At 50.1% G+C, this 10463-nt stretch overlaps 1 protein-coding gene across 1 annotated transcript in view; it reads right to left on the reverse strand.

Moving 5' to 3' along the window:
• HCK (HCK proto-oncogene, Src family tyrosine kinase) overlaps positions 1-10398 on the reverse strand; it is a 44951-nt gene extending 34553 nt beyond the window's left edge. Inside the window, exon 1 of the mRNA XM_077769344.1 lies at positions 10330-10398. The gene's annotated coding sequence lies outside the window, so the exon portion shown is untranslated. The remainder of the gene's footprint in view (positions 1-10329) is intronic.
• Positions 10399-10463: the final 65 nt, after the last annotated feature.

The raw sequence follows: 10463 nt of genomic DNA on the forward strand, positions 1-10463 counted from the left end.
GTAATCTGGCTCAATCTGGCCAATCGGAATCGGAATTGTAGTAACAGAGAAGGATGTGTGACCCAGTCCTGGACAATGAGAATCATCCATTGGCCTTTGGCGGGAGAAGAGCTGCAAAGCAGAGCCAAGAAATGGAGAAATAAAGATTCCCAAGCCCTTGAATCCAGCCTTTCCTAAAGCGGATATGTTTGTGGACTTTCCAGTAATATCCCTCTTCTGCTTGAGCCAGTTCAAGTCGGATGTCGGATTTCTGTCCCCCTTAAACCTCAAAGAGTGCTGCCTAGTGCAGAGGAAAGTCTTACAAAGGATTTGCAATTCATACTTCAGTGTAAATGGCTTATGGCAAAGACTTCATAGATAGCAGGTATTGATGGATGAGAAGAGGGTACCAGACCCATCAGGATAGGTGAGGAGGTATGCAATATGGACCCCAAGAGCTGATGGCATGCCCACCATGCACGTGGCATCTATTAGGACTCTGTATACACGTGTGGACTAAATATATCGTGTTTGACCATCTACAGGCCTGACCATGCTTGGCTGAAGTCAGCAGTACCAGAATTAAGAGCCCATTTTGCAGATGGGGAAATGGAGACCCATGGTAGAGAGGCTCCTCAGGTGGTTAGCAACAGGTAGAATGAGAACCCAGCTCTCTTGCCTCTCATCCTCCACGGTTGGGGGTGGGGGGACCTTGCCTCTCATCCTCCACGGTTGCGGGGGGTGGGGGGGAGGACAGCCCCAGAGGATGCAGTGAAAAACTGCAGGGTGACAGTGAGGGACCCAAACAGGAAGTTCAGGAAGGCAGACCTCAAGGGGCCCAGGACCCAAGACTGTCCAGTCAGAGAACGTTCCCTTCTCAGACCAGCTCAGCCATGGAGGTGAGGAAAAGGTCTTCCCACATCGGGGACAATTTCCTAAAGCATTTCTGGGGGTGCGAAGCCCTGCCGATCCCTCTCCCCTGGTTCCCCGACGGTCGTCTCAATGAGCCACCCAAAGACTGTTATCCCTGATGGACATGCGGGGTCACCCCTGACTCCTCACTCTCCCCTTTTCTGACCGTCAGATTCGTTCTGATCAAAGAGCTCAAAACGTGGATTCTGCCAACAGGAAGGGGTTGGGGCAGCAGCCCCAGAGAGGATGAGTGTGGTGCCCTCATTTACACAACAGCAAGTGAGGGTGCAACACACCAAAGAGGAACTCACAGCCTCTGGTCATCGGCCTGACTCGCCTAGAGGGCTGGCCCTGAGGTGCGCTTGTTCCACCCGCTGGCTCTAAACGTGAACTAGGTTCCTAGCATGGTCGGTCATTGTTACCTCCGGATCACCTGTTAGGGTTCAGAATTCCAGGGCAATTGTGAACCTCCTTGGAATACTTTGACCTCGAAGGTAAGCAAGGGGCAGGCAAATTCGGAAAATACAGGATGGAATCTGAAGTCACAAAGAGCTGGGCTTGAATCCCAATCCTGCCTCTTAGAGACAAGCAAGCCTATTTATCTATCTATCTATTTGTTTTTAAATGTTTGTTTATTTATTTTTGAGAGAGAGCAAGAGCATGAATGGGGGAGAGGCAGAGAGAGAGAATCCCAAGCAGGTTCCACGCTGTCTGCATGGAGCCCATCGTAGGGTTTGATCTTATGTGAGATTATGACCTGAGCTGAAATCGAGTCGGACACTTAACCAATTGAGCCACCCAGGCGCCTCAATTTATTTATTTTTAAAAGTTTATTTATTTATTTTGGGGGGGAGGGGCAGAGAGAGGGAGAGAGAGAATCCCAAGCAGATTCTGCACTATCAGTGCAGAGCCTCATGAGGGGCTCGGACCCACGAACTGGCGGATCCTGACCTAGGCCAAAATCAAGAGTCAAACACTTAACAGACAGAGCCACCCAGGCTCCCCAAGCAAGGCTTTTAAAATGTAAATCAAGTCACACCCCTCCTCTGCTTACAGCCCTGGGGGCTCCCATCTCACTTGGAATGAAAGCCAAGTCCCCTCCCTGTGGCTGCCAAGGCTCGATGATCTGGGCTCCCCCCCAACCTTGCGATCTGGGCTCCCCCCAACCTTGCGGTCCTGTCATCCCCCCTGGATGTCTCCTTTCCAGCCACACTAGCCTCTTGCTATTCCTCAGTTCACCAACCATGTTTCCACCTCAGGGCCATCATGCATGCTACTATCCAGAATGTCCCTTCCCCGGAAAGCGTCTTCCACGTCACCCAAGTCTCTTTGCAGATCTCTCTCTCTCAGAGAGGTCTTCCCTCATCACCCTGGTTAAGAAGAGGAACAGCCATCCCCAACGCCCATCACTTTCTACCCCTTCCCAGCTGAATTCTTCATGGCTTTAGCCACCAGCTGATGTGGTGGTGGCCATGAAGATGGTAGCCATGCAGATCTCCGTTTGCACAGAGTGCCATTGACCGATGGCCCCAGTTGCTGTGCTTTGAAGTCCATCATTACCCTTGCCATGGGCTGTTCCCAGCCAATGATGGGTTGTGGCGGGGATACCGAGGCAGGCTGTGCCTGGGGGGCCTCTGATAGGGGGCTTTGGCTAAGGGGTCCCTGACGGCCTCGCCAAGCCTTCCTTGGCACTGCACTGTAGGCTAAGATACTCCAGCCTCTCGTTCCCTTCGTGCTTTCCTTCCCTCCTTCCTGCTCTTTCTTCTTCATTTGGAGTCAAACAGCTTTGCCACTTGCTGGCTTTCCTAGCTGTTCCCACACACATTCCCACAAAAGAACTTCTTGGAGGGCGTCTGGGTGGCTCAGTCGGTTAAGCATCCAACTTCAGCTCAGGTCATGATTTCGGGGTTCCTCTATTCCCCGCCCACCCCGCATCCGGTTCTGCGCTGACGGCCCGGAGCCTGCTTCGGATCTGTGTCTCCCTCTCTCTCTGCCCCTCCCCAATGCACGTGTGGACACACACTCTCTCTCTCCAAAATAAAGAAACATTTTTAAAAATGTTCTTGCATATTTAGTCTCTCTGAGATGAGAGTCTGCCTCTCACCTAATGCACTAATATATTCCCTAGGGATTTACATATAGTCCGTCTCCCACAGAACGTAAGGCACATGAGAGTAGAGACTGTTTTGTGCATTGCTGTGTCCCAGTGTATAAAACGAGGATGCCGTAGGTGCTCAATAAATTCTGGAATAAGTGAATGGAGTCTCCTTCAGCTTCCTGGGTGCCCCAGCTCTCCCCATCAAAACCAGTTATAAATGCATGCTTAAACTGGAAAGGGATATCCATGTTTGTTCAGCTCTGCTTGGAGAAGAACGAAGTCCCTCCCTGACTGGGACTGAGTGGAGTTGGCCCCCTTTACCCAGGACATGGTGGCCAGTTTGCCCCCTAGGTGTGGCGGAACACTTTTCACTCTAGCTTCTCATGATGCTCCAAGGTCAGCTGCCCCCAAAACTGTCCCTCCACAGAGGGAAGTCTTGAAGCCGCCACAATGCATGCTCTGACCCTGTGACAGAGGCTTTTTTATAGTCCACAGGATCTCGGTTTCTTTTCTGTTTCGGAGGGTATTTTGTTTTTTAAATTACCTTTCACCACCTGCTCAACAGCACATCGTCCTTGTCTATAACATTAACATAAATCTAAGATGTCATTGAACTACTCCCTTTAAAGGCTCTCCGTGGCCACTCCTTTGCCTGTGGGTGCCTCTGCCTCTGTGTGTACACGTATGTGCACTGACACACATGAACCTGTCGGTGTGCCACCCATCACCTTGCCCTTCACCGTTTCAGAACACTCTTGGGGCACCACGTGTGTTTCTTTGTCTGAGAGATTTGTCTGTGGCCATCGGTGCCTGCTCTGCCCGTGAGCTTGGCAAGAGGGAGTGCTGGAGAAATATCCTCCCTGGGGAGCAGCCTGCGGCCAGTGACTGAGAGGAGCAGCTTACACACCCCAGCTCCCTCACCTCCTGAACACATTCACCAGCTCTCTGGGCTGGAGGGCTCCCCTGGGAACTGACCTCCATGTGGCCGCATAACACACTTTCATTGGCTGCCTTCTCTTCTGTCTCACTTCTCCACTCTCCCACCAGGGCTTTCTGGGACCCTCTCCCAAAGAGGCTAAATAGTAAATGCATATGAGACATTTTCTAGCTGCTTCTAAGGAAACTCAAACTGAGCCCTATGCCCACAGAAATGATGGAATATCATGAATTTGTGTGTTGGCCTCAAAGGATTTGTACCATGTGAATTTCACTCCCATTTTTCAGATGCGGAAACTGAGACTCAGAGAGTGAGGGGCGTGGCTGAACGCACCACAACTTCCACGAGGCACCGTCGGCACCCCAACTCAGTCTCCCGTGCTCCATCTCCAGTTCTTCATTTCTCTGGCAGAGACGATGGTCTGCTATTCGCTTGGCTGCACCTACATCTCCCAGGCCAAAGGATTTCAGGGTGATGGTGAGAGCTTGGGCGGGTGTCTCCCGCCGGCACTAGGCATGCAGCCCAGCTCAGCGCCCACTGGTGGGTGCAGTGATGCAGAGGTGGAGCCTGTGTGGCCACAGGCACCAGCCAAGAACAAGGGCACACTTTGCATTTGAGCGAGGGTTTCTTCTGCATTATTACCTGGGCCCCTGGAAGTAAACTAAACCTCCCAGTCCTTGGGGGAAGGAAACTGGAAAGACGGAGTGGGGGTCAAAGTGCTGGGGGGGTGGTTGTTTAGAAAGATGGAGGCTGGGGCACCTGGGTAGCTCAGTTGGTTAAGCAGCTGGGGCACCTGGGTAGCTCAGTTGGTTAAGCATCTGACTTTGGCTCAGTTCATGATCTCACAGTTCATGAGTTCAAGCCCCACGTTGGGCTCTGTGCTGACAGCCCAGGACCTGGAGCCTGCTTCGGATTCATGTCTCCCTCTCTCTCTCTCTCTCTCTCTCTCTCTCTCTGCCTGCCCTTCCCCCACTCGTACTCTGTCTCTATCAAAAATAAACATTAAAAAAGAAAGATGGAGGCTAAGAGACATTGTACCACTAATGTTCTGTGTAACTCTGGGAAAGCTACTTATCCTCTCTGGACCTGATATTCCTTTTCTGTATAAAAGGATAGAGAGGCAGGACTTGAAAACTAAAATGGCTGCAGGGGCCCACGGGGACACCCAGATGAGGAGAGTGATTCAAGAAAGGGCAGTTCAAGCGGACAGCGCAGGGGTGGTCTAGAGAGCGGCCCCCACGCAGCTTCGCCAATGCTGCTGCCGTGAGCGAATACCAGACGGGCATCCACGGAATTCCTAGCCTCACTACTGCCAACCCGTCCAGTTTTTCAAAAGACAGAAATCCAGGTTTGTGCGAGTTCCATTGACTTTAAAACCTGCCGACCAATTAGGGGGCGCCTGGGTGGCTCCTAATTAAGCGTCGGACTTTGGCTCAGGTCATGATCTCATGGTTGGTGAGTTCGATCCCCGCTTCAGGCTCTGTGCTGACAGCTCGGAGCCTGGAGCCTGCTTCGGATTCGGTGACTCCTTCTTTCTCTGCCCTCCACCTCATAAGTAAACATTAAAAAAAAAGGGGCGCCTGGGCGGCTTAGTCGGTTAAGCGTCCGACTTTCGCTTAGGCCATGATCTCGCCATTTGTGGGTTCGAGCCCCGCGTCGGGCTCTGTGCTGACTGCCAGCTTAGAGCCTGGAGCCTGTTTCAGTCTGTGACTCCCTCTCTCTCTGACCCTCCCCTGCTCACGCTGTCTCTCTCTCCTAGAAATAAATAAAAAAATATTTAAAAAAAAAATTTTTTTAAAAGTTGGTAACTAATTAAAAAGAATCACTGTGGGACCAACTAAAATACACCTATGTGCTGAAATATCTCAGGCAAGAGAAAGGAGAGGTTGTTCAACATTCCTACATTCAATGTTTTTGAGGCCCTACCGTGTGCCAGGCACCTAGTATGTGTTAGCAGTAGAGTGGTTTAGAAGCCCTTACTTTCTAGAAGAGTTTAAAGCGCAAGGCCTGGCAGTCCCTTGAATACAGGCAATTTTCTCCTCACTCTCAGGGGCAAGGGCCCCCCAGCAAGAAAGCCTGGCTGAGATGAGATTAAGATTCATGCTTCCCACATCCCCTAGGGTGGCTATAATAATAGTAATCTTTTAAAAAGGGAAATAGTGGGGCACCTAGGTGGCTCAGTCAGTTAAGTGTCCGACTTCGGCTCAGGTCATGATCTCACAGTTCATGAGTTCAGTCCCCGCTTCAAGCTCTGTGCTGACAGCTCGGAGCCTGGAGCCTGCTTCGGATTCTGGGTCTCCTTCTCTCTCTGCCCCTCCCCCACTCACACTCTGTCTCTCAAAAATAAATACATGTAATAAAAGAGTTTTTAAAAAAGGAAAATAGCAAATGTCGGCAAGGATGTGGGGAAACTGGAACGCTTCTACACGGCCGATAGGAACGTAAAATGGTGGAAAACAGTCTGGCCAATTCCTCAAAATGTTAAACATGGGATTACCATAGGACTAAGCAATTCCACTCCTAGGTATATACCCAAGAAATCGAAAACAGGAGCTCAAACAAATACATGTAGGTGCATGTTCACAGCGGCACTATTCACGATAGTCAAAAGGTGGAAACAACCCAAAGTTTCATCTACAGATGAATGGATAAGCAAATCACAGTATATACATACAATGAAATATTATTCAGCTATAAAGAGAAGCAAAATACCAATACATGCCACAACGTCAGTGAACCTTGAAAACATTATCTTAGGTGGAAGACACCAGAATAAATTAATCCAAAAATACAGAAAGCAGGCTGGTGGTGGCCAAGGACCGGGGAGGGGAGGAATGGGCCTGACTGCCTTAATGGGTTCCGTGCTTCCTTTTGGGGAGATGAAGATATTTGGGGACTATATAGAGGTGGTGGTTGCACAACACTGTCGATGGACTAAATGCCACCAAAATGTTAGTTTTAAAATGGTTAATTGTTGGGGCGCCTGGGTGGCTTAGTCGGTTAAGCGTCCGACTTTCGCTTAGGTCATGATCTCGCGGTTCTTGGGTTCGAGCCCCACGTCGGGCTCTGTACTGACTGCCAGCTCAGAGCCTGGAGCCTGTTTCAGTCTGTGACTCCCTCTCTCTCTAACCCTCCCCTGCTCACACTGTCTCTCTCTCCTAGAAATAAATAAAACATTTAAAAAAATAAAATAAAATAAAATGGTTAATTGTGTAATGCTTTGTGAATTTCAACTCAAAATTTTAAAATTACAAACTGCAGGGCGCCTGGGTGTCTCAGGTTAAGCATCCCACTTCGGCTCAGGTCATGATCTCACGGTTGGTGGGTTCAAGCCCCACACTGGGCTCTGTGCTATCAACATGGAGCCCTCTTCAGATGCTCTGTCTCCCTTTCTCTCTGTCCCTCCCCCACTTGCTTGCTCTCTCTTGAAAACAAATGTTTTAAAAAATTACAGAGGTGCCTGGGTGGCTCAGTTGGTTAAATGTCCCACTTCGGCTCAGGTCATGATCTTGCAGTTCATGGGTTCGAGCCCCACATCCAGCACTGTGCTGACAGTTCAGAGCCTGGAGACTGCTTTGGATTCAGTGTCTGCCCCTCTCTCTGCCCCTCCCCGGCTCATGTTGTATCTGTCTCTCAAAAATAAACATTAAAAAAACAGCAAACTACCTAACAGTGCTTTCCTAGGATAGTTGAACAAACTATAGTGCAAACAAAGAGTAATGATATGTGGCCATTAAAATTCCAAGGATATTTTGGAGGGCTTGGCCAGCTCAGTCAGAGGAGCATGTGGCTCTTGACCTCGGGGTCATGAGTTTGAGCCCCATGCTGGGTACAGAATGACTTCAACAAGTAAATAAATAAGTAAACTGAGAAAAATAAAATGACAAAAAAATCCAAGGCTATTTGAATGACATAGGAAAATGTTTACAAGTTAATGCTAAGCAAATCAGTGGGATGAAAATTGTATACGTAGCAGTTTCCTGATATGTTAAATAAAAAGGGCACAGAAAAGAAGACTCCGCAAAAATAAACTATTTGTTATCCAAAACCCTTTTTTCTTTAAAGGAGCCATGATTCCATTGTTTGAATTTCTACCAAGTGTCAGGGAGATGAAGATCTTTCCTCTCTTGCAGTGAACAGGAGCGGCCCTGGGAAGTCAACAGAGCCAGGCTCTTCCACCGTATCTGACCCACACTCCTTGGGTGACCCTTCCAGGCTTCAGTCCTCCTTGCACACCAGAGGAGGGGGCCACAGGTGCCCCCTGTGAAGGGCAACCCAGCCTCTTGGTGTTTTCCCCAAGAAACACCTGCACCCCACGCCTCCAAAGCCGTTCATCCGGGACAGCCCAGCAGAATGGTTTGTTGTAATGAACCCCTCATCCCACATCTAATTGTTCAGCAGCAGGGGAATGAGCAATCAGGTAGGTGGTCAGTCACCTGCTGGGTTGCTCCACTTAGAATGAATGAAATAGGCCCCCGTTTCTCACCCTGGCTAGACTCTGACCCCTTAATGATGAGAAGGCAAGGAAAAAGGATACTGCCAAAGAATCTCACAGTTGGGGAGCATTTCTGGACATCTTTAATACACAGAAAACAATTCTATGTATAATTTGTGCATCCATATCTGTGTAATACGTTCATAGATTTATGAAATAAATTTATGAAATATAAGTTATATGTTTATATTACATATAAAAGTATATTATATAATATATATTATGTTATATTTCATGACAATGATTGCCCCTGGGGAGGGAGGAAACAGGACTGAGAGGGATATAAGGCAGAGAGGCTTCAATTTTATCATTACTTGTAATAACTTTATTTTTAAAAAATCAGAAGCTAACATGACAAAATGCTAACATGGGGTTCATTAGTATAAGGTCTTCACTTTATTTTAACCTTCCCTCCTCCTGTCCTTAAAAAAAAAAAAAGATAGTGAAGAGAAATCCATTGGGATAAAGGAACCAATATCTATTTTTTTTTAAGGTTTTTATTTATTTCTAGGAGAGAGAGAGAGAGAGCGCGAGTGTGAGCAGGGGAGAGTCAGAGAGAGAGGGAGTCACAGACTGAAACAGGCTCCAGGCTCTGAGCTGGCAGTCAGCACAGAGCCCGACGCGGGGCCCGAACCCATGAACCGCGAGATCGTGACCTAAGCGAAAGTCGGACACTTAACCGACTAAGCCACCCAGGCGCCCCAAGGAACCAATATCTATTGAGGCCTTTCTCTGTACTGGCAAAAGGCTACAGTAGTGGCTTTCAAAGCTGGTCCATTCCCTGGACCAGCAGCGACATTACCCCGGTATGTAAATTCTCAGAGTCCTAGGCCATACCTACTGAATCAGAAATACTGGGGTCAGGTCCCAGAAATCTGTATTTTAACAAACCTTCCAGGTGATTCTGGTGTACTGCTGAAGTTTGCGAAGCACTGGGCTAGACCATAATAGAGCTATGACAATAGTTAACATGTATTAAGCACGTTTAGCCGTCAGGTAGCATCCTAAGAGCTTTCCTTCAGTAACTTAATCAAACCTTCAAAACAACCCAAGCCACGGTCATTATTATCCCTAGCCTACAGGTGTAAAAACGGAGGCACAGGAAGGCAAAATCCCTTGGTCAAAGTCAAAAGATAACTTGCTCCCAGAAACCCCCTTCCTTTACACTACATTGAATTGTCCCTCACACACATGACTCTGTCATACTCTAGCTCCCTGTAGTCTTGAAAAAGAACAACAGCCCCGCCTAACAGATGAGGAAACTGGAATTCGGAGAATGAGAGTGACTTGCCCAAGGTCTCACAAGGAGGAAAGTAACCGGCAGACACCCTGTGATCTGTCCAGGAGGTTTTGAGGTTTGACCTTGATCTGCTGGGGATGGGGGTGCAGCGCGGGAGGAGGAGGGAGCAGAGCGAGCGGACCCAGCTGCAGCTCCGCCCAGGTGTGGTTCCCACGTCACGCCTACAGCCAGCTGTCCCCTTCCCCACGACGGTCGCCGATGCGCTGCCAACCCTCCGTGACCCGTCACCCCACCCCCACCACGAACCGTAAGGGCCTTCCCCTCCCGGTCTCCGTGAAGCCCCATCCCTTCCTTCTCGTTTTTCTTTTCTTTTGCAGAAGGGGAACCTGGACGGCCCAGAAAAGTGGAGGCTGGAGCTCCCCTCCCCTCGAGCTTTTCCAGGTTCGCAGGGCAATCCCGCCCCTTACCTGCCCGCCTCCCGGCTCCGTGGGCCCCTCATCCCAGGCCCGTCCGCCTCTGCCCCGACGGCACCTTCCCGCGGCGCACCCCGGCCCACCCTGCGCACCCTTCTACCCTCCTCACCCCCAGCCTTCCCCACCCGCGCCCCCTCCGCAGGCCGCGCTCACCCTCAGGTCCCTCGGCTTCCCCGGTCCGCCGCTCGCACTCACCTGGGCGCCCGCTCCTCGTCCTGCGGGCAGCCCGGATCCTCGCAGCTGGGGCGCCCCCCCAGCTTGGCGGCCCCCGGCGGCCCGGGGCGCCCGCGCCCTAAGGGAGACGGGCTGACGTTCGAGAGGCAAGCAGG

The sequence above is a fragment of the Crocuta crocuta genome, unplaced genomic scaffold (assembly GCF_008692635.1).
Source record: "Crocuta crocuta isolate KB4526 unplaced genomic scaffold, BGI_CrCroc_1.0 scaffold445, whole genome shotgun sequence".
Taxonomy (NCBI): domain Eukaryota; kingdom Metazoa; phylum Chordata; class Mammalia; order Carnivora; family Hyaenidae; genus Crocuta; species Crocuta crocuta.